This window comes from Pinus tabuliformis, chromosome 8, assembly GCF_031772625.1.
Source record: "Pinus tabuliformis cultivar Carrire ecotype Pingquan chromosome 8, CPIR1, whole genome shotgun sequence".
In the NCBI taxonomy this organism is placed as follows: Eukaryota; Viridiplantae; Streptophyta; class Pinopsida; order Pinales; family Pinaceae; genus Pinus; species Pinus tabuliformis.
In genome coordinates, this window is record NC_142294.1 from 1,569,322,770 (window position 1) to 1,569,346,591 (window position 23,822).

At 51.0% G+C, this 23,822-nt stretch overlaps 1 non-coding gene and 2 pseudogenes across 1 annotated transcript; all 3 read right to left on the minus strand.

Moving 5' to 3' along the window:
* Positions 1-1,920: 1,920 nt before the first annotated feature.
* On the minus strand, positions 1,921-3,137 carry LOC149242017 (18S ribosomal RNA; annotated as a pseudogene).
* Positions 3,138-18,672: 15,535 nt separating this feature from the next.
* On the minus strand, positions 18,673-21,100 carry LOC149242018 (25S ribosomal RNA; annotated as a pseudogene).
* A 247-nt stretch (positions 21,101-21,347) lies between these two features.
* LOC149242019 (5.8S ribosomal RNA) lies at positions 21,348-21,501 on the minus strand. Its single transcript, XR_016246875.1, has one exon. It is a non-coding gene; the product is annotated as a 5.8S ribosomal RNA (ribosomal RNA).
* Positions 21,502-23,822: the final 2,321 nt, after the last annotated feature.

Below are 23,822 nucleotides of genomic sequence, written 5' to 3' on the forward strand. Positions count from 1 at the left end.
AATCCACAACAATCCCACCTTTTCTCCGTAAAGCTAGGGGCCGAAAGAAGGGAAGAAAACAACATGAAAGAAAGAGAGATATTAAACAGGGAACAAGCTTCCCCACCCTCGTGCGTTCTCCAAAAAGGGGGGGAACTGCCGGGGACGACGATCGAGAAGGACTAGGGTGGCCACCCTCGGAACTCGCACTGCTTTTCTTCCTTCCTGAACACCAATCCACAACAATCCCACCTTTTCTCCGTAAATCCAAGGGGCCAAAAGCAAGAAGGGAAGAAAACAACAAGAAAGCAAGAGATATCAAACGTGGCTACCGGCTCACCAGGGGAGGCTCAAATAGAGAACAAGCTTCCCAAACCCCACGCCTTCAGAAAAAAAGGGGGAACTGCAGGGGACGATGATCGAGAAGGACTAGGGTGGCCACCTTGGGAACTCGCACTGCTTTTCGTCCTTCCCGAACACCAATCCACAACAATCCTACATCTACTCCGTAAGGCTAGGGGCAAAAGGAAGAAGGGAAGAAAACAACACCAAAGAAACAAAGATCCCAAGAAAAGAGAGAAGCTCAACAGCACGCCGAGCAAGATGTCCGCTAACCAAAAAGAAATCAAACAAGGCACCCAATCAAAAAAGCGTCCCACCTCTTCACACCCTCCCACATGCATTCAGCACAACACCCTTTCCAGCTTTACAACATAGCAAACAACCAAGAAAATAAATCACAACCTAAAATTGACCAATAGAAAAGACAAGGGCCACGATGAGACCAGTGTCTGGAGCACGTCACTGAGAGGCAAACAGCCCCCCAACCCAGCGGCACAAGGCTTCAAACGACAAATATACTGCCCATAACACAAACCCACCCCGCTATTGCACCCCTCCGTGTACAAAACACCCAACAACCTTTCCAGCGAGAGAGTCAACGGGGGTCAAAGAATCAAACTCCAAAGAGGAGTTGTCACGGGCCGACACTCAACGCTGGAGAAAGCCGCGGGCCACAAATACATCGATGGTGCAAGGCCACTAGAGAGAGGGATGTTCGCAAAGCGCACACCACAAAACGAAGAAATGACGCAAGTCCCACAAAAAACCCACAATCCAAAGGGAGGAACAAAGACACAACCCGCTACTTCTTTTTCCCTCAGAAGGGGAGTGGGTCACGAGAGGACGAGGAATTCCCTCGATGGCAAAGGCACGAGATAAGATTGCCACCCTCATGCCCGTTGGCGGGGAAAATTGCGATCTCGATGGAGCTCAGACCGAGGGATGGGTTTTTCATTACCTGGACACCCAACCCTTCCGCGAGGGCATGTCGAGGAACGGTCGGGAGGGACTAGGGTGGCCAGCCCAACAGGTTGAACCGCTCTTCATCCATCCCGTACTTGACTGCACCCCGACAATCTCGCCTCACGGAAAATTTGAGCTACTAGGCACGCGCGCAACCACTCCCTCGACCCAACCACCAGCGAAAAATCTCACCCAAGCAACACATCAACCGCCGCCACCTTTTCGAGAGAACCAACTATGGAAGCCCGCACCCTTGGCCCATGCCTTCCAACGAACAAAAGACCGAGCACCGCCACTACGAATGAGTCTGAATTTATCCATCATATTTACTGAGCACCTCAACTCTGCAGCAACCATGCCCGGCCGAACAGATCATCGGAAGGGCTCCCAAGAAACAAGCTTCCAGACCCCCTGCAAAAACACATTGGGGGGAAGAAAAACAAAGGATGGGTGGGACAAGCACAAGCATGGCTTGCAAGCACACACGAAAAAACAAGTGTTACCTCGAGACAAGCAACCAACAATGTTCCCGCCAAACACCAAACCCGCTCCCCTAGAGACGCACCGCAAAGTCCCACATCGCAATCGACACCCAACCAACCCGAACCAAAAAAGAAAACCCCTGCTATCAATGATCCTACCACAGGTTCACCTACGGTAACCTTGTTACGACTTCTCCTTCCTCTAAATGATAAGGTTCAATGAACTTCTCACGACATCGACGACGGTGAACCACCATCGTCGACGCAATCCGAACACTTCACCAGATCATTCAATCAGTAGGAGCGACGGGCGGTGTGTACAAAGGGCAGCGACATAGTCAACACGAGTTGATGACACGCGCTTACTAGGAATTCCTCGTTGAAGACCAATAATTGCAATGGTCTATCCCCATCACGATGCACTTTGAGAAGATTTCCCGATCCTCTCGAACCAGGAATAAAAACTTGTTGGCTGCATCAGTGTAGCGCGCGTGCGGCCCAGAACATCTAAGGGCATCACAGACCTGTTATTGCCTCAAACTTCCATGGCCTAAACGACCATAGTCCCTGTAAGAAGCTGGCCGCGAAGGGGAACCTCCGCGTAGCTAGTTAGCAGGCTGAGGTCTCGTTCGTTATCGGAATTAACCAGACAAATCGCTCCACCAACTTAGAACGGCCATGCACCACCACCCATAGAATCAAGAAAGAGCTCTCAATCTGTCAATCCTTACTATGTCTGGACCTGGTAAGTTTGCCTGTGTTGAGTCAAATTAAGCCGCAAGCTCCACTCCTGGTGGTGCCCTTCCATCAATTCCTTTAAGTTTCAGCCTTGCGACCATACTCCCCCCGGAACCCAAACACTCTGATTTCTCAGAAGGTGCTGGCGGAGTCCTTAGTGTAACATCCGCCGATCCCTGGTCGGCATCGTTTATGGTTGAGACTAGGACGGTATCTGATCGTCTTCAAGCCCCCAACTTTCGTTCTTGATTAATGAAAACATCCTTGGCAAATGCTTTCGCAGTGGTCCGTCTTTCATAAATCCAAGAATTTCACCTCTGAAAATGAAATACGAATGGCCCCGATAGTCCCTATTAATCATTACTCCGGTCCCGAAGGCCAACACAATAGGACCAAACTCCTAGGAGTCCACCCAGGCAGCAGCAACGATGGACCTCAATCGCATGATCGCCTTGCGGCAGCCTCAATGCAAAGAGCAAACGGAAGGAAACAAAAAAAGACCAACAGAGCCCACAACCTCTCTTAGAAATGCCCCCCGACCCTCCACACCACACACCGAGGCCACCTAGCAGTCCACCCGCGCCAGCAGCAACGGTGGACCTCGATCACTTGACCACCTGTGGCAACCACAATGTGAAGGCAAAGGAAGGAAACAAATGCAAATCAAGAGGGTCGCTACACAATACAAGAACACATATCCAAACAGAAGGAGGGATAGGGCAGCTCCGCACCCCATGCACCCTACGTATAGGCAACCTAGGGGATTTCCCACAGCTTTACCGACCGAACGATGAATAATTTTCCCCTACGGCCACCTCCACGCAAAGGAGGGAGGTCGAAGCGTTCCACCTTGAAATCCTTCTTCGAGATAGCCCACACCATCGATGACTATAGTAGCAAGCCTCCTCCCCGTTGGACCACGAGCGCATACACAATTGAAACAACAAGTGCCCCCCAACCCTCCCCATAGAGAAGCAACCTAGGAGTCCACCCGAACAACAGCAACGATGGACCTCGATCGCATGACTGCCTGTGGCAACCTCAATGCAAAGGAAGCAGAAGGAAACAAAACAACAAGACCAATCGAGCCCACAACCTCTCTTAGAAATGCCCCCCGACCCTCCACGCCACGCACCGAGGCCACCTAGGAGTCCACCAGCGCCAGCTGATGGTGGACCTCGATCACTTGATCGCTGCGGCAACCACGATGCGAAGGCAAAGGAAGGAAGCAAATGCAAATCAAGAGGGTCGCTACACAATACAAGGACACATATCCGAACAGGAGGAGGGATCGGGCAGCCCCGCACCCCACGCACCCTACGTACAAGCAACCTAGGAGATTTCCCACAGCTTTACCGACCGGACGATGAATAATTTTCCCCTACGACCACCTCCACGCAAAGGAGGGAGGTCGAAGCGTTCCACCTCGAAATCCTTCTTCCAAATAAGATCAACCGAGCCCACAACCTCTTCTTAGAAATGCCCCCCGACCCTCCACGTCATGCACCGAGGCCACCTAGGAGTCCACCCGCGCCAGTTGACGGTGGACCTCGATCACTTGACCGCTTGCGGCAACCACGATGCGAAGGCAGAGGAAGGAAGCAAATGCAAATCAAGAGGGTCGCTACACAACACAAGGACACATATCCGAACAGGAGGATGGATCGGGCAGGTCCGCACCCCACGCACCCTACGTACAGGCAACCTAGGGGATTTACCACAGCTTTACTGATCGGACGATGAATAATTTTCCCCTGCGGCCACCTCCACGCAAAGGAGGGAGGTCGAAGCGTTCCACATCGAAATCCTTCTTCCAAATAGCCCCCACCATCGATGACTATAGTAGCAAATCTCCTCCCCATTGGACCACGAGCGCATACACAATTGAAACAACAAGTGCCCCCCAACCCTCCCCGCAGAGAGGCCACTTAGGAGTCCACCCGGGCAGCAGCAATGATGGACCTCGATTGCATGATCGCCTGCGGCAGCCTCAATGCAAAGGAAACGGAAAGAAACAAAACAACAAGACCAACCGAGCCCACAACCTCTCTTAGAAATGCCCCCCGACCCTCCACGCCACGCACCGAGGCCACCTAGGAGTCCACCCGCGCCAGCTGACGGTGGACCTCGATCACTTGACCGCTGCGGAAACCACGATGCGAAGGCAAAGGAGGGAAGAAAATGCAAATTAAGAGGGTCGCTACACAATACAAGGACACATATCCGAACAGGAGGAGGGATCGGGCAGCCCCGCACCCCACGCACCCTACGTACAGGCAACCTAGGAGATTTCCCACAGCTTTACCGACCGGACGATGAATAATTCTCCCCTACGACCACCTCCACGCAAAGGAGGGAGGTCGAAGCGTTCCACCTCGAAATCCTTCTTCCAAATAAGACCAACCGAGCCCACAACCTCTTCTTAGAAATGCCCCCGACCCTCCATGCCACGCACCGAGGCCACCTAGGAGTCGACCCGCGCCAACTGACGATGGAACTCGATCACTTGACCGCCTGCGGCAACTACGATGCGAAGGCAAAGGAAGGAAGCAAATGCAAATCAAGAGGGTCGCTACACAACACAAGGACACATATCCGAACAGGAGGAGGGATCGGGCAGCTCCGCACCGCACGCACCCTACGTACAGGCAACCTAGGGGATTTCCCACAGCTTTACCGACCGGACGATGAATAATTTTCCCATACGGCCTCCTCCACGCAAAGGAGGGAGGTCGAAGCGTTCCACCTCGAAATCCTTCTTCCAAATAGCCCCCACCATCGATGACTATAGTAGCACGCCTCCTCCCCATTGGACCACGAGCGCATACACAATTGAAACAAGTGCCCCCCAACCCTCCCCGCAGAGAGGCCACCTAGGATTCCACCCGGGCAGCAGCAACGATGGACCTCGATTACATGATCGCCTGCGGCGGCCTCAATGCAAAGGAAACGGAAGGAAACAAAATAACAAGACCAACCGAGCCCACAACCTCTCTTAGAAATTCCCCCCGACCCTCCACGCCACGCATCGAGGCCACCTAGGATTCCACCCGCGCCAGCTGACGGTGGACCTCGATCACTTGACCGCTGTGGCAACCACGATGCGAAGGCAAAGGAAGGAAGCAAATGCAAATCAAGAGGGTCGCTACACAATACAAGGACACATATCCGAAGAGGAGGAGGGATCGGGTAGCCCCGCACCCCACGCACCCTATGTACAGGCAACCTAGAAGATTTCCCACAGCTTTACCGACCGGACGATGAATAATTTTCCCCTACGGCCACCTCCACGCAAAGGAGGGAGGTCGAAGCGTTCCACCTCGAAATCCTCTTCCAAATAGCCCCCACCATCGATGACTATAGTAGCAAGCCTCCTCCCCATTGGACCACAAGCGCATACACAATTGAAACAACAAATGCCCATAAACGTTGTGACTTAACATTTCCAACCGCAAAAGCCTGACACGCACGCAAGATGCAAGGGAAAAGCCGACCCCTCGATCAAACATATGGGCCAACACATCTATCAAAACCTCAAAGCCAACGCAACCACGAACGATGTGAACTTTGAAAGGAATTCCAACCCTTGACTTTACAACAAGTAGAACAGCGCCTCACATCGCCCGATGGGAAAAGCAAGCAAGAGGGAGGGTAGGTGGTTTACAACCAAAACCCTTCCACATCCCTCTTAAATGTATGCATCTCAACCGACAATGCCAACACGGAAAGAGTACAAGCACAAGACACCAACACCATAAACAGCCGAACAATGAAGAGGCTAGCCATCACAAGGAGCCACACCACAACAACCCATACAACTCCCAAAACTTGGAGCAGAAGGGGAATTGTTCACATATGCCTCCAAGGACAAGCATGGCCAACATTACCGCTCATGCGCTACCGAGTGGGCATGGAGAGAAGATGAAAATCGGACACCCTACAAACGACCCAAGGCCATTCTTGAGGCAAACCCGAAAAACCAACTCAGTTACCAACCCACCTTTCACACGAAAAGCAAAACCCTCCACACCAAATAGGGAGGAGGTGAACAATATAACGAGGAGCCAATTTCAATGGAGCCACAAATGGCTGCCCAGCCCAATCAAAATTCTCTATTCGCAACAACCGACGGGCACGATAGCGACATAGGCAACGACGGAGTTTTGGGGCTTCCATCTGGGACCCGCAACAACGAAGGCTCAAAGGAGCGCCGAGAAAACTTTCAACATTCTTATCGTTGGGATGGGAAAGAGGGACGGGGATGAGCATGGCCCACATTACCGCTCATGTGCTACCGAGCGGGGATGGAGTGAAGACGAAAATCGGCCGCCCTTCAAATGACCCAAGGCCATCGTTCAGGCAAACCCGAAAACACAACTCGATCACCAACCCACCTTTCACACGGAAAGAAAACCTACCACTGGTATCATCGAGAGGGGCACGAGGGGACCAGGACGAGCCAGGGAGCCACACCACAAAAGCCCATACAGCTCCAAGAACTTGGAGAGCGGAAGGGGAATTGTTCACATATGCCTCCTAGGCCGAGCCTGGCCAACATTACCGCTCATGCGCTACCGAGTGGGGATGGATAGAAGAGGAATATCAGCCGCCCTACAAACGACCCAAGGCCACCGTTCAGGCAAACCCGAAAACACAACTCGATCACCAACCCACCTTTGACACGGAAATAAAACCTGTCGCTGGTATCATCTGGAGGGGCACGCGGGGACCAGGATGAGCTAGGGAGCCACACCAAAACAGCCCATACAGCTCCAAGAACTTGGAGAGCGGAAGAGGAATTGTTCACATATGCCTCCCAGGCCGAGCCTGCCAACATTACCGCTCATGCGCTACCGAGTGGGGATGGAGAGAAGATGAAAATCGTCCACCCTACAAACGACCCAAGGCCATCGTTCAGGCAAACCCGAAAACACAACTCAATTACCAACCCACCTTTCACACGGAAAGAAAACCTGTCGCTGGTATCATCTGGAGGGGCACGCGGGACCAGGACGAGCCAGGGAGCCACACCAAAACAGCCCATACAGCTCCAAGAACTTGGAGAGTGGAAGGGTAATTGTTCACATATGCCTCCCAGGCCGAGCCTGGCCAACATTACCGCTCATGCGCTACCGAGTGGGGATGGAGAGAAGATGAAAATCGGCCACCATACAAATGACCCAAGGCCATCGTTCAGGCAAACGCGAAAACACAACTTGATTACCAACCCACGTTTCACACGGAGGACCAGGACGAGCCAGGGAGCCACACCACAACAACCCATACAGCTCCAAGAACTTGGAGAGCGAAAGGGGAATTGTTCACATATGCCTCCCAGGCCGAGCCTGGCCAACATTACTGCTCATGCGCTACCGAGTGGGGATGGAGAGAAGATGAAAATCGGCCACCCTACAAACGACCCAAGGCCATCGTTCAGGCAAACCCGAAAACACAACTCGATTACCAACCCACCTTTCACATGGAAAGAAAACCTATTGCTGGTATCATCTGGAGGGGCACGCGGGGACCAGGACGAGCCACGGAGCCACACCACAACAGCCCAAACAACTCCAAGAACTTGGAGAGCGGAAGGGGAATTGTTCACATATGCCTCCCAGGCCGAGCGTGGCCAACATTACCGCTCATGCGCTACCGAGTGGGGATGGAGAGAAGATGAAAATCGGAAACCCTACAAACGACCCAAGGCCATCGTTCAGGCACACGCGAAAACACAACTCGATTACCAACCCACCTTTCACACGGAAAGAAAACCTGTCGCTGGTATCATCTGGAGGGGAACAAGGGGGACCAGGACGAGCAAGGGAGCCACACCACAACAGCCCATACAGCTCCAAGAACTTGGAGAGCAGAAGGGGAATTGTTCACATATGCCTCCAAGGGAGCCTGGCCAACATTACCACTCATGTGCTACTGAGTGGGGATGGAGAGACGATGAAAATCGGCGGCCCTACAAACGACCCAAGGCCATTGTTCAGGCAAACGTGAAAACACAACTCAATTACCAACCCACCTTTCACACGGAAAGAAAACCTGTTGCTGGTATCATTTGAAGGGGCACGTAGGGACCAAGACGAGCCAGGGAGCCACACCACAACAGTCCATACAGCTCCAAGAACTTGGAGAGCGGAAGGGGAATTGTTCACATATGCCTCCCAGGCCGAGCCTGGCCAACATTATCGCTCATGCGCTACCGAGTGGGGATGGAGAGAAGATGAAAATCGGCCGCCCTACAAACGACCCAAGGCCATCGTTCAGGCAAACATGAAAACACAACTCGATTACCAACCCAACTTTCACACGGAATGAAAACTTGTCACTGGTATCATTGAAGGGGCACGCGGGGACCAAGACGAGCCAGGGAGCCACACAATGACAACCCATACAACTCCAAGAACTTGGAGAGCGAAAGGGGAATTGTTCACATATGCCTCCCAGGCCGAGCCTGGCCAACATTACCGCTCATGCGCTACCGAGTGGGGATGGAGAGAAGATGAAAATCGGCCGCCCTACAAACGACCCAAGGCCATCGTTCAGGAAAACGCGAAAACACAACTCAATTACCAACCCACCTTTCACACGGAAAGAAAACTTGTCGCTCGGATCATCTGGAATTTGAATGGGCCCCCACATGACCAAAACGAAGCAACAAGGGAGAGTTGGGCAAAGGAGCAGCAAGAACATGCACAAAGCCAACCTCGGGTCACAACTTAGCATTTTTCATACGGGCTCGTTGGCCCGTGCACGCCCTCGCCCGAACGAATTTGCAAGGGTGCCCGCACGACCGAAACGAAGCGACAAGGGAGAGCCAGGCAAACGAGCTGCACGAACGTGCACAAAGCCAACCTCGGGTCACAACTTAGCATTTTTGATACGTGCTCGTTCGCCCGGGCACGCCATCGCTCGAACGAGTTCATACGGGCGCCCTCAAAGGACCCGCCTGAACGATTTTGCATGGGCACCCGAACGACCCAAACTGTCACGCCCCTACACCTGCGGTGATCTTCCAACCACTTGTAGCGAGGTGTGGCACCACTGAGCGCTTTCTTTTTAACAATACTAACACCCGTGGACTACGCCTACTTCAACATGAACATACTTAACTTATGTTTTATAACGAAGTAGCAGCATTATCCTTTATACTTTAGTGAAGACCATTCTCAATTATTAACCATGAACAATAAACCGAGAACATCAACAATAATCAAGTACAAAGGGAGGGGCAACTCCCGAACAGTTTGCCCAACAATTTTATTATGTCAAGAATATCAGATTTTACAACAAGTGTGTCTTGGCCGAACCAAGTCTCACACTTAACCAATTTTTACAAAAGACAGGCCACCTGCCTTTTACAACATTTCATGCACCTTTGCATAAGAAGGAGTGCTCACCCGAGCCACTCAACCTCCCTACCAAATCCTGCATAAAACCGCACACCCGAACCTCCTCAAACCGGCATAAAAATACCAAAACTGCACTCTAGATGGACTACGCATGAGGTATGCGTATCCTCTTTTACCCTTCGCAGTTTTTTACCCCTTATGCATTGATTTAGAAGTGCGAAGATGTGTTGTCAAATGGAGCGCAACCTCCTTCTATTTATACGCTTGCCTCCAAGCGTATTTGCTTGAGGCCGACCTTGTAAATGCTAATATGAACACCCCCTTTACATGTCGGCTTGGGTGAGTGTTATTATCCACCGTTTCTTGCATATACATATGCCACCGCATGTTCATTATACGCGTGCCCAAGTGCGAGTTTTCAATACTTAGTCTTTTCGGCGTTTTCCTCCCATCGCACCTATCATCGCATTTAACGTCGCAAGGTGACCAGAAATCGTCGCAAATGTGTCGTTTGTTACGTGCCCGTGCACCCGCCCGTGCCCGTGCACGATCGCCCGCCCGCCGCCCGTCGCACAATCACCCGGAGGCCTTACATTCTCCTCCACCTGAAATCGTTTTCGTCCTCGACAACATACCATCATCCATGATGTTGTCTCCTCCACATAAGGCAAACATCACCACAACATATGTAGAACCACTGTCATCTGTAATATGTTGTCCAGGTGTGTGTCTCCTCCAAAGTGAAGAGATCATCTCATCAAACCGACTCTCGATGTGCCACATCTAGGTCCATGAAGCAACCCTTCATCACATCTACAATGTGCCATCCCTCAAGTCTGCCATTGAAACAAGTATGCACTTGTCTCACCTATCCATGTGCTGCCCATGATCCTTGATCAAATCATCTCCCATGTATAGAAAGTCGTTGAGTCTTGGCTCAACCCATGCTCAAGTGTATCACCAAAGCATCATCTCATCATTGTAACTCCATCACTCCAAAGTGCCTCATCGATCCTCCACATCAAGTTACACTTCCAAGCCATGCACTTTGAAAGTATGCATCCCATATTGCATCAAAGTCATCTGAGCTTAACTCCTCAATGCATCAGATCTTCTAAGTCCACCGTACATGAAGTCCCTAAAAGTCACAACAATCTCATGTCATCATGAGCTCCATAAGCCATCCCTCAACCAACACCTCAGCAAGCATACAATATGCCTAAGTTCCCCATGTAGTAGGAATGCTCCATAGCTACTCACAACTCCATCCAAGTAATCAACTCTCGATGTGCCCCATTCAGGTCCATGAAGCCCTCTTCATCATCTGCAATGTGCCATCCTCAAGTCTCCAATCTTATCAACTCTTGATGTGCCCCATTCAGGTCCATGAAGTTCTCTTCATCATCTGCAATGTGCCATCCTCAAGTTCCCATGTTACACTAGCAAGTCCTCCTGCATAACATTCCTGTCTTAGCACTCCTCTTTGGATGTCCCTTGACATCTGTACAAGTGCTTCCACACAATGTCCTTGCATAGGTCTGCAATGCTTCATGTCTTCAAGTCTCCAACCTGATGTCCATGACTAAGTTGCCGATGTAGTCCAACCAAGTAGACACATCACAACATCTGACCATTCCATCCAAGTCTCCAACTTTTGGTTTAGTGAACTCGGTCACCCAACCATCTCATCATCCATCATGTCATGAGTTCCTTCACCATAGCTCCTCCAACAAAGTGTCCACCAAGACTTGCTCTTGGTCTCGGCCATGAGAAGTCCACCCAAAACATCACAAGTGTGTGCCCTCCTCAACCTGTCCATGAGTCATGCCGGGCACTTAGCCAATTCTCCATGTGGCTAAAGCATGACTCAATCTTCCACACCGATCATCAAGTTCCACCCTTGTCACGGGTCCTTGCACCTTTCATCATAAGGTCACAAGTAACCCCAACAAGCCTTGCAACCACTGACAATCCTTGCTTCTCCATACAAGGTTCCGTCATAGTCATCCATGGTAAGATGTCCTCTTGCCTTGGCAAACTGGCTTTGCCCATCCCTACACATGGTCCATCTCCCAAATGCCCAAATGAAACACAAGTATCATCACTTACTTCATCATCATGAGGCTCCTCCTTATTCAACCATGTTGGCAAACTGCACGATCCTGGCTTAACTTGATCATCCTCAAGTTCATCCTCCATCGTTGTCATGTCTGCAACATCTTCATCACAGAAGGGGACAACAACAGCCTTGTTTCCCTTCAAGAATTCTTGTCCAAGTATCACATCGAAGTCATTCATCTCCATCACTATGAAGTCCAACTGACCCTTCCATTCTTTCATCTGTACAGGTACATCGTGTACCAAACCTGCCACCTTAGCTCTAGAGTTTACTGCCTTGACCTCCATATTAGATGTCAGCCCAACCTCTTTTGCTAACCGTGTTGTCATAAAGTTATGTGTAACACTTGTGTTTACCAGAGCTTGAATGGTCTTGCCATGAACCATCAAGTCTACGAAACCTAGACTATTCATCCATGATTTTTCCATAACCTTATCTGCATCGGCTTCACCTGTCATCAATTTCCAAGTGTCCTCACACTTGCTCCACCAGCTCCTGACCGAGCTCTGATACCAACTGTCACGCCCCTACACCTGCGGTGATCTTCCAACCGCTTGTAGCGAGGTGCGGCACCACCGAGCGCTTTCTTTTTAACAATACTAACACCCGTGGACTACGCCTACTTCAACATGAACATACTTAACTTATGTTTTATAACCAAGTAACAGCATTATCCTTTATACTTTAGTGAAGACCATTCTCAATTATTAACCATGAACAATAAACCGAGAACATCAACAATAATCAAGTACAAAGGGAGGGGCAACTCCCAAACAGTCTGCCCAACAATTTTATTATGTCAAGAATATCAGATTTTACAACAAGTGTGTCTTGACCGAACCAAGTCTCACACTTAACCAATTTTTACAAAAGACAGGCCACCTGCCTTTTACAACATTTCATGCACCTTTGCATAAGAAGGAGTGCTCACCCGAGCCACTCAACCTTCCTACCAAATCCTGCATAAAACCGCACACCCGAACCTCCTCAAACCGGCAAAAATACCAAAACTGCACTCTAGATGGACTACGCATGAGGTATGTGTATCCTCTTTTACCCTTCGCGGTTTTTTACCCTTATGCGTTGATTTAGAAGTGCGAAGATGTGTTGTCAAATGGAGCGCAGCCTCCTTCTATTTATACGCTTGCCTCCAAGCGTATTTGCTTGAGGCCGACCTTGTAAATGCTAATATGAACACCCCCTTAAGCCTATTTTACATGTCGGCTTGGGTGAGTGTTATTATCCACCGTTTCTTGCATATACATATGCCACCGCATGTTCATTATACGCGTGCCCAAGTGCGAGTTTTCAATACTTAGTCATTTCGGTGTTTTCCTCCCGTCGCACCTATCGTTGCATTTAACGTCGCAAGGTGACCAGATATCGTCGCAAATGTGTCGTTTGTTACGTGCCCGTGCGCCCGCCCATGCCCATGCACGATCGTCCGCCTGGCGCCCGTCGAACAATCACCCGGAGGCCTTACACAAACGAAGCGACAAGGGAGAGCTGGGCAAACGAGCTGCACGAACGTGCACAAAGCCAAGCTCGGGTCACAACTTAGCATTTTTGATACGGGCTCGTTCGCCCGGGGTGCCCTCACCCGAACGACCCGCCCGAACGAGTTCACACGGGTGCCATCAAACGACCCACCCGAACGACCGAAACGAAGCGACAAGGGAGAGCCGGGCAAACGCGCTGCACGAACCTGCATAAAGCCAACCTCGGGTGACAACTTAGCATTTTGATACGGGCGCCCCCGCGCTGTGAACGACCCGCACGAACGAGTTCACGGGCACCTCAAACGACCCGCCCGAACGACCGAAACGAAGCGACAAGGCAGAGCCGGGCAAACGAGCTGCACGAACGTGCACAAAGCCAACCTCGGGTCACAACTTAGCATTTTTGATACGGGCTCGTTCGCCCGGGCGCGCCTCGCCCGAACGACCCGCCCGAACGAGTTCACACGGGCGCCCTCAAACGACCCGCCCGAACGACCGAAACGAAGCGACAAGGGAGGGCCGGGAAAACAAGCTGCACGAACGTGAACAAAGCCAACCTTGGGTCACAACTTAGCATTTTTGATACGGGCGCGCCCCCACCCGAACGACCCGCACGAACAAGTTCACACGGGTGCCCTCAAACGACCCGCACGAACGACCAAAACGAAGCGACAAGGGAGAGCCTGGCAAACGAGCTGCACGAACGTGCACAAAGCCAACCTCGGGTCACAACTTAGCATTTTTGATACGGGCTCGTTCGCCCGGGCGCGCCCTCGCCCGAAAGGACCCACCCGAACGAGTTCACACGGGCGCCCTCAAACGACCCACCCGAACGACCGAAACGAATCGACAAGGGAGAGCTAGGCAAACGAGCTACACGAACGTGCACAAAGCCAACCTCGGGTCACAACTTAGAATTTTTGATACGGGCTTGTTCGCCCGGGCGCGCCCTCGCCCGAACGAGTTCACACGGTCGCCCTTAAACGACCCGCCCGAACGATTTCGCATGGGCCCCCGAACGACCGAAACGAAGCGACAAGGGAGAGCGAGCAAACGAGCTGCATGAACGTGCACAAAGCCAACCTCGGGTCACAACTTAGCATTTTTGATACGGGCTCATTCGCCCGGGCGCGCCCTCGCCCGAATGACTCGCCGAACGACTCGCCCGAACGAGTTCACACGAGCGCCCTCAAACGACCCGCCCAAACGACCGAAACGAAGCGACAAGGGAGAGCCAGGCAAACGAGCTGCACGAAAGTGCGCAAAGCCAACCTCGGGTCACAACTTAGAATTTTTGATACGAGCTTGTTCGCATAGGCGCGCCCTCACCCAAACGACCCGCCCGAACGAGTTCACACGGGCGCCCTTAAACGACCCCACCGAACGACCGAAACGAAGCGACAAGGGAGAGCCGGCAAACGAGCTGCACGAACGTGCACAAAGCCAACCTCGGGTCACAACTTAGCATTTTTGATATGGGCTCGTTTGCCCGGGCGCGCCCTCGCCCGAACGACTCGCCGGAAGGACCCGCCCGAACGAGTTCACACGGGTGCCCTCAAACGACCCGCCCGAACGACCCAAACGAAGCGACAACGAAGAGCCGGGCAAACGAGCTGCACGAACGTCCTGACCGGCCTCTTCGGCTCAGCAACAGATGTGGCATCTCTCAAGGTGTCCTGAAGCCACTTGGGCTTCCTCTTCCCTGAGCGCACTTCTCCCACTGGAGAATGAAACTCCTCCTCCTCATCATCATCAGTAGCCTGAACTCCTGACTGTCTGTCTGCTGTCCTCTTGCCTACACCTGAACCTGTAGAAGCTGAGGTACTGTGTGAACTGTCCATCAGTGGACTCCCTAGTGAACTGCTCTGTGAACTGCTCTGCATGCTGCCCGGAGCACCACCCCTCTGGCTCGGCGAGCCATTGCTCACTGATGGACATGACATCCTCATGGATGTACCTCCTGATCCTTCTGATCCCTGCCCACTGGATCCCTGCGACTGACTCAACTGCTGCTGAGGGTCTGGCTGATCCAGATACTCTAACTCCCGTGACCTCCTAAAGGCCCTGTCCTCCTCGAACTTCACATCCCGTCTGACAACAACTCTCCTCTGTGCAGGGATGTAAATCCAAAAGGCCTTTGAGGTCTCACTGTAGCCCACAAAGATACCCTTCTCTGTGGTGGGCTCTAGTTTGGTCCTCTTCTCGTTGGGTATATAGGAGTATGTAATGCATCAAAAGATATGAAGATGACCAATATCAGGCTTCTTCCCAGAGAAAGCCTCCTCCGGAGTCATGTGCCCCAAGGCACGATGCAGACTCCTGTTCTGCAAGTAAACAGCTGCGTTGCAGGCCTCTGCCCACAAGAACAATGGCAACCCCTGATCATGTATCATGGCTTTGGCAGCCCCTATGATGGATCTGTTCTTCCTCTCCGTAACCCGTTCTGCTGGGGGTTGTAAGGAACAGTGAACTCCCTCCTAATGCCTGCATCCGCACAATAGTCAACAAACTATCCAAGGGTGTACTCTCCTCCATTGTCCGACCTCAAGGACTTGATCTTTCGACCTGTCTGAGTCTCCACAAGAGCTCTGAACTCCTGAAACCGCTTGAAGACCTCACTCTTGGTCTTCAAAAAATAAATCCAGGTCCTCCTGGAGTGATCATCAATGAATAAGACATAGTACTCATATCCACTCAAGGAAACATGAGACATCCGACCGCTCACATTGGAATGAATCAAATCAAGTATCCCCGTCGCTCTGTTGTCACTGCTGGGAAAAGGTGATTTGGAAAACTTGCCAATAGCACAACCTCTGCAAGTATCAAAGTGATCAGTACTGAAATCTGGCACACCTGTAGTGATCTCCCGCAATGTCCTCAAGGCTCCATGATACATATGTCCCATCCTGCGGTGCCAAATCTCACACAGCTCAGAACTGCTAGCTCTGCTGTCGGTACTACTGCTCAATGCCAAAAGGGGCTGGAATGCAAACTTGTACACCTTTTCATGGCGTACACCTATCACTCTAGCTGAATTAGCTGGAGTGCCCCTGGGATACATCAACAACTGTCCTCCCCTGAACAGTACCTCATATCCTCTGTCCTCCAAAGCTGAGACGGATATTAGGTTCTTCCTCATCCCTGGCACATAAAGAACCTCTGACACCTTCAAGGGAGGTTTGGACTCCCTCTGAAATGTCACTGTCCCCACCCCGACTGCTCTAACAACTCTGTCATCACCGAGTACTACCTCAATATCAGTGCCACTCTCTGAAAGCTCTGAGAAGTACTCAAGGACTCCTGTCATGTGATGTGAAGCCCCACTGTCCACATACCAGATACCTGAAGATGCTCCGCTAATCGACGGAAAAGCATGCTCCCTCTGAACCTGTGTGGCAGGTGATCCTGCACTAGAGGACTCACATGTAGTGAACGCAAACTCCCAGTCAAAACGACCTGCAAAGTCCTCAATCTCAGCTGAAGCTGCCACATCCTGGTTCTTCCCCTTCTTCTTCTTCTCTGGACACACAACTGCATAGTGTCCCATCTTCTGACAATTCCAACACTTCACCTTGGAATAGTCCTTCTGTGTGTTCCCCTATTTACCTTTACCTTTGCCTTTGCCCCCACCACTACTTGTGGAAGCCTACTTCTTCCCTTTGCCTTTCTTACCTCCTGCCATCAGTGCTACATCGTCATCCTGCTCAACTGGCTTGGCTGCCCCAAGCTGACCTTTCCTGATCTCTGTCTGAATACAATCATCCCAAAACCTCTCCCATGTGGGAAGGGTCTCACGTGCACAAACCCCATCAACAAAGTTCAACAATGAACGGGGGAGGCCATTCACTGCAATACGCACCAACTTAGTGGATGGAATGACCTCTCCAATCGCTGCCAACTCATCTCTCACATTGGTAATCTTTGTGAGATATCCAGCTGCACTATCATTCCCCATCTTAATGTTCTTCAGCTTCTCCTTCAGGACCATCTTCCGGTTCTCATTGGTACTCTGGTAGAGATTGGACAATGCTGTCCACATCTCATGGGCATTTCTCTTTCCTCTCACATGAGGAATGCAATGGTTTTTGATTCCGTCTAGAATCGGCCTCTTACCCTTATTGTTCTTCTTTTTATACTCAGCCAACTGAGTAACATCAGTGGGCACAACAACAGGGTTCTGTGCGGTATGCACCATGATATCCCAGACTTCTGCCTCCTCAAAGATACTCTGCATTCTCTCCTTCCAAACGCTGTAATTTATATGCCCATCCAATCTATCCTCCACACTCAATCCCAATGACATCCTGCTGTCCTAAAACTGAAAAATAGCACTGCCGTGGTAAAGATAAAACTGTTGTTTATGAAAAAATCAGCTTGCTGGAATTTTCTGAGTGAAAAATCAGCAACTGTAATTTTTCCTTTTGCTATCCCAAACTGCCCTTCAGCACTCAAGCTCTGATACCATGTAAAATTTTCTGTTTTCCCACCCCGATTTTCAGTTTCTCCTTATTTCTCCCATGTAGTTAAATGCCCATTCCCATAACCATACATTTAACAGACTGAAAAAAAATAAATATTGCTGAAAACACAAATTCTGGAAATTTTTCAAAATGCTGGAAATTGCAAAATTAAAAATCAGCAATAAAAAATAGCCATTAAAACACATTAAAACACTAATATTTTTGGTCAACTTGACCCTGTAAAAACCCCCTACAACTCTTGGGGAAAACCAGTTTGAGAGCTCTTCTTTATTTCTGAAAATTGCCTTTTTACAGTGAGAATTATTCAACAAAAAATCAGCAAGCAAATTTACAACTTATCTCCTTTCCCGTGCCTCACAGCAATCTGGAAATTACAGGAAATAGGACAACAATAAATGTTGTACGGCCTCCGTTTTGTGTGCAGAAAAATCAGCAAACTGCTCCTCGATTTTTGTGCAAAAATCTGCCTTTCACTATGTGCTGAATCAGCTGTACAAACCTGCTCAACTGTTGCCTTGGAATGTGTGCCAAGCTGCTGTCTCCTTCTCCTCCCTGCTTAGAAATCTCTCTTGCTCTCTTGCTCTCCTTCTCCCAATTTGCTCATGAAAGAATGAATGACCTTTTCCTCCTTTTCCTCCTTTAATATAACTCCAAGTGACTTTTGGGTGGTCCAAGTGACTTTTGGGTGATCTCTAAATCCAATGGCTGAAATAGATTTAGATCAATGGCTGAGATTAAATGTTCATTTAAATCTCACTTTCTATTTTTTAATTCACCCCACTTTAATAAAGACCCACTTAGTCATTTATTTCCAAAGTCACTTTTCCTTTCTAATTTTTCATTGACTTTATAAAAGTCACTTTAAAATTAGACTTAATAACTTTATCACTTAAAGTCACTTTTAAATTAGATTTAACTTTATAAAATTATAAAGTCACTTTAGGAGAAAAATTAAATTCTTTTGGACACTTTTCCCTAGGCCAAAGATCAAAGCCTAAGGGAACCACCTGTCCTCCGGTACAAAATTTCAACATTCGACGCCTAAGGAAAAGCCCCCGGCAGGGGGCATTCTACGCCCGTAGCCCAATCGGCACGCGACTACCCACCCTCGCTGCGAGAGTAGCTTAGGCAAACTGCCGACAGCCCACGAGTTGAGGGCGCAGACCCCTAGGCCCAGCCCTCAGAGCTAATCCTTTTCCCGAAGTTATGGATCCGTTTTGCCGACTTCCCTTACCTTCATTGTTCTATTGACCAGAGGCTGTTCACCTTGGAGACCTGATGTGGTTATGAGTACGACCGGGCATGAATGGTACTCGGTCCTCCAAATTTTCAAGGGCCACCGAGGGCACACCGGACACTGCAAGACGTGCGGTGCTCTTCCTGCTGCTGGACCCTATCTCTGGGTGAACCGATTCCAGGGTGGGCAAGCTGTTAAAAAGAAAAGATAACTTTTCCCGGGACCCCGACGACGTCTCCGGATTTCCTAACGTTGCCGCCCGCCGCCATGTCCCGGTTCGGGAATATTAACCCCATTCCCTTTCGATTCTCGTGCAGAGTGCACCCTTGATACAAGGCTTCCCCATCTCTTAGGATCGACTAACCCATGTCCAAGTGCTGTTCACATGGAACCTTTCCCCACTTCAGTCTTCAAAGTTCTCATTTGAATATTTTGCTACTACCACCAAGATCTGCACCAGGGGCCGATCCACCCAAGCTCACGCCCGAGGTTTCTCAACGACCCCCGCATCCTCCTACTCATCGGAGCTAGGAAATTGCTCCGACGGTCGAGTATAGGTTGCGCGCTTCAGCGCCATCCATTTTCGGGGCTAGTTGATTTGGCAGGTGAGTTGTTACACACTCCTTAGCGAGATTTCGACTTCCATGACCACCGTCCTGCTGTCTTAATCAACCAACACCCTTTGTGGGATCTAGGTTAGCGCGCAATTCGGCACCGTAACTCGACTTTCGATTCATCCCGCATCGCCAATTCTGCTTACCAAAAATGGCCCACTTGGAGCTCTCGATTCCACGACGCGGCTCAATGGAGAAACCACACCCTCTTACCTATTTAAAGTTTGAGAATAGGTCGAGGGCGTTACGCCCCCGATGCCTCTAATCATTTGCTTTACCCGATAAAACTCGCGCATGAGCTCCAGCTATCCTGAGGGAAAATTTGGAGGAAACCAACTACTAGATGGTTCGATTAGTCTTTCACCCCTATACCCAAGTCACACGAACGATTTGCACGTCAGTATCGCTATGAGCCTCCACCAGAGTTTCCTCTGGCTTCGCCCTGCTCAGGCATAGTTCACCATCTTTCGGGTCCCAACAAGTGTGCTCGCACTCATACCCTTCGCATAAGCTCAAGGTCGGTCGACGATGCACTCCCCCAGAGAGGGGATCTCGCCCGTCAGCTTCCTTGCGCCTCGCAGGTTTTCAAACCCGCCGACTCGCACACATGTTAGACTCCTTGGTCCGTGTTTCAAGACGGGTCGAATGTAAAGCCCGCCAACAAACACCACGAGTGCGCAGGTGCACACGGCCTGCCACGAGGGCGCATGCTTCGTTCCTCGACCACCGCAGCGGCAAACCGACAGGCAGTAATCCGCCCGCGCTTGTGACGATGCAGCAGCCCGTGTTGGTTTGCACCTCAAGTCGAGCGGCGGACCAGCGTGAGCCGTTCCACATCCGACCGAGACGCATCGACAGCCTCCATCCGCTTCCCTCCCGGCAATTTCAAGCACTCTTTAACTCTCTTTTCAAAGTCCTTTTCATATTTCCCTCGCGGTACTTGTTTGCTATCGGTCTCTCACCCGTATTTAGCCTTGGACGGAATTTACCACCCAATTAGGGTTGCATTCCCAAACAACCCGACTCGCCGACAACGCCTCGTGATGCGGCAGGGTCCCGGGCCGACGGGGCTGTCACCCTCTCAGGCGCCCCCTTCCAAGGGACTTGGCCCAGCTCCGCCGCTGAGGACGCTTCTACAGACTACAATTCAGGTGGCCGCCGCCCGATTTTCATGCTGGGCTCTTCCCGGTTCGCTCGCCGCTACTAGGGGAATCCTTGTAAGTTTATTTTCCTCCGCTTAATAATATGCTTAAATAAGCGGGTGTTCTCGCCTGAGCTGAGGTCGCAAAGTTGGAGCTAAATATGCCCTACCCCATGGGAGGACAAGAGAGAGCAAAGCAAGTTCGAGCGATGCCACACAAAGCCCGCATCGGCTAACGCCGACTTCCCATCCAAGGGGACAAGATCACCGCTCGCCGACGCACGCCACAAAACATCGCTTGAGGTATTTCAGCTGACCGCACCGCACGGGGCACGGACGACCAGCTCCGCTACTCCCTAGCGTATTGCAGGGAGCGCGTTTGAATGGGATGCGACGCCCAGACAGACGTGCCCTCGACCGAGGCCTCGGGCGCAAATTGCGTTCAAAAACTCGATGATTCACGGGATTCTGCAATTCACACTAAGTATCGCATTTCGCTACGTTCTTCATCGTAACAAGAGCCGAGATATCTGTTGCCAAGAGTCGTTTCCACGTATTACCGAAAAATCGGCCACAAAACTGAATAGGGGCAACCCCCCACAACAAATGTAAGGCCAAGGGGCAAAAGGAGGAAAAAACCATGAGAGAAAGAGAAACAAAGGTGTCTAACCCCCTCACAGGGGGAGGCTCGAACAGAGGACAATCTCCCCCAGCCCCACGCCCTCGCAAAAAGGGGGGAAATGCGTGGAATAGCGATCGAGAAGGACTAGGGTGGCCACCCCGGGAGCTCGCACTGCTTTTAGCCCTTCCCCGACACCAGCCCACAACAATTCCCCCTTTTCTCCGTAGAGCTAGGGACCGAAAGGAAGAGAACAAGGTAGAAAACAAAGCACAAACAAAGCACAAGCCTCCCAAGCCCCATGCCTTTGGCAAAAGGGGGGAATTGAAGGGGACGACGATCGAGAAGGACGAGGGTGGCCACCTCGGGAGCTCGCACTGTGTTTCGTCCTTCCGGAACACCAATCCACAACAATCCCACCTTTTCTCCGTAAAGCTAGGGGCCACGAGGAAGAAGGGAAGAGAACAACAAGAGAGAAAGGGATATATATCAACCTTGGCTACCGGATCACAAGGGGAGGAGGCTTCAAACAAAGAACAAGCTTCCCCAACCCGTGCCTTTGAAAAAAGGGGGGAACTGCAGGGCAGGACGATCGAGAAGGACTAGGGTGGCCACCCTGGGAACTCTCACTGCTTTTTGTCCTTCCCGAACACCAATCCACAACAATCCCATCTTTTGATCCGTAAAGCTAGGGGCCGAAAGAAAGGAAGAAAACAACATGAAAGAAAGAGAGATATCAAACGCGTCCACCGGATCACAGGGGGAGGCTCAAACAGGGAACAAGCTTCCCACCCCCGTGCCTTCGTAAAAAGGGGGGAACTGCAGGGGACGACGATCGAGAAGGACTAGGGTGGCCACCCTCGGAACTCGCACTGCTTTTCGTCCTTCCTGAACACCAATCCACAACAATCCCACCTTTTCTCCGTAAAGCTAAGGGGCCAAAAGTAAGAAGGGAAGAAAACCACAGGAAAGCAAGAGATATCAAACGTGGCTACCGGCTCACAAGGGGAGGCTCAAATAGAGAACAAGCTTCCCAAACCCCGCGCCTTCGGAAAAAGGGGGGAACTGTAGGGGACGACGATCGAGAAGGACTAGGGTGGCCACCATGGGAACTCGTACTGCTTTTCGTCCTTGCCGAACACCAATCCACAACAATCCCACCTCTACTCCGTAAGGCCAGGGGCAAAAGGAAGAAGGGAAGAAAACAACACCAAAGAAACAAAGATCCCAAGAAAAGAGAGAAGCTCAACAACACGCCGAGGAAGATGTTCGCTAACCATAAAGAAATCAAACAAGGTACCCAATCAAAAAAGCGTCCCACCTCTTCACACCCTCCCACATGCATTCAACACAACACCCTTTCCAGCTTTACAACATAGCAAACAACCAAGCAAATAAATCACAACCTAAAATTGACCAATAGAAAAGACAAGGGCCACGATGAGACCAGTGTCTGGAGCACGTCACTGAGAGGCAAACATCCCCTCAACACAGAGACACAAGGCTTCAAACGACAAATACACTGCTGCCCATAACACAAACCCACCCCGCTATGGCATCCCTCTATGTACAAAACACCCAACAACCTTTCCAGCGAGAGAGTCAACGGGGGTCAAAGAATCAAACTCCAAAGAGGAGTTGTCACGGGCCGACACTCAACGCTGGAGAAAGCCGCGGGCCACAAATACATCGATGGTGCAAGGCCACTAGAGAGAGGGACGTTCGCAAAGCGCACACCACGAAACAAAGAAATGACGCAAGTCCCACAAAAAACCCACAATCCAAAGGGAGGAACAAAGACACAACCCGCTACTTCTTTTTCCCTCAGAAGGGGAGTGGGTCACGAGAGGACGAGGAATTCCCTCGACGGCAAAGGCACGAGATAAGATTGCCACCTCATGCCGGTCAGCGGGGAAAATTGCGATCTCGATGGAGCTCAGACCGAGGGATGAGTTTTTCATTACCTGGAACGGTCGGGAGGGACTAGGGTGGCCAGCCCAACGGGTTGAACCGCTCTTCATCCATCCCGTACTTGACCCCACCCCGACAATCTCCCCTCATGGAAGGTTTGAGCTACCAGGCGCGCGCGCAACCACTCCCTCGACCCAACCACCAATGAAAAAGCTCACCCAAGCAACACATCAACCACCGCTACCTTTTCGAAAGAACCAACTATGGAAGCCCGCACCCTTGGCCCATGCCTTCCAACAAACAAAAGACCGAGCACCGCCGCTATGAATGAGTCCG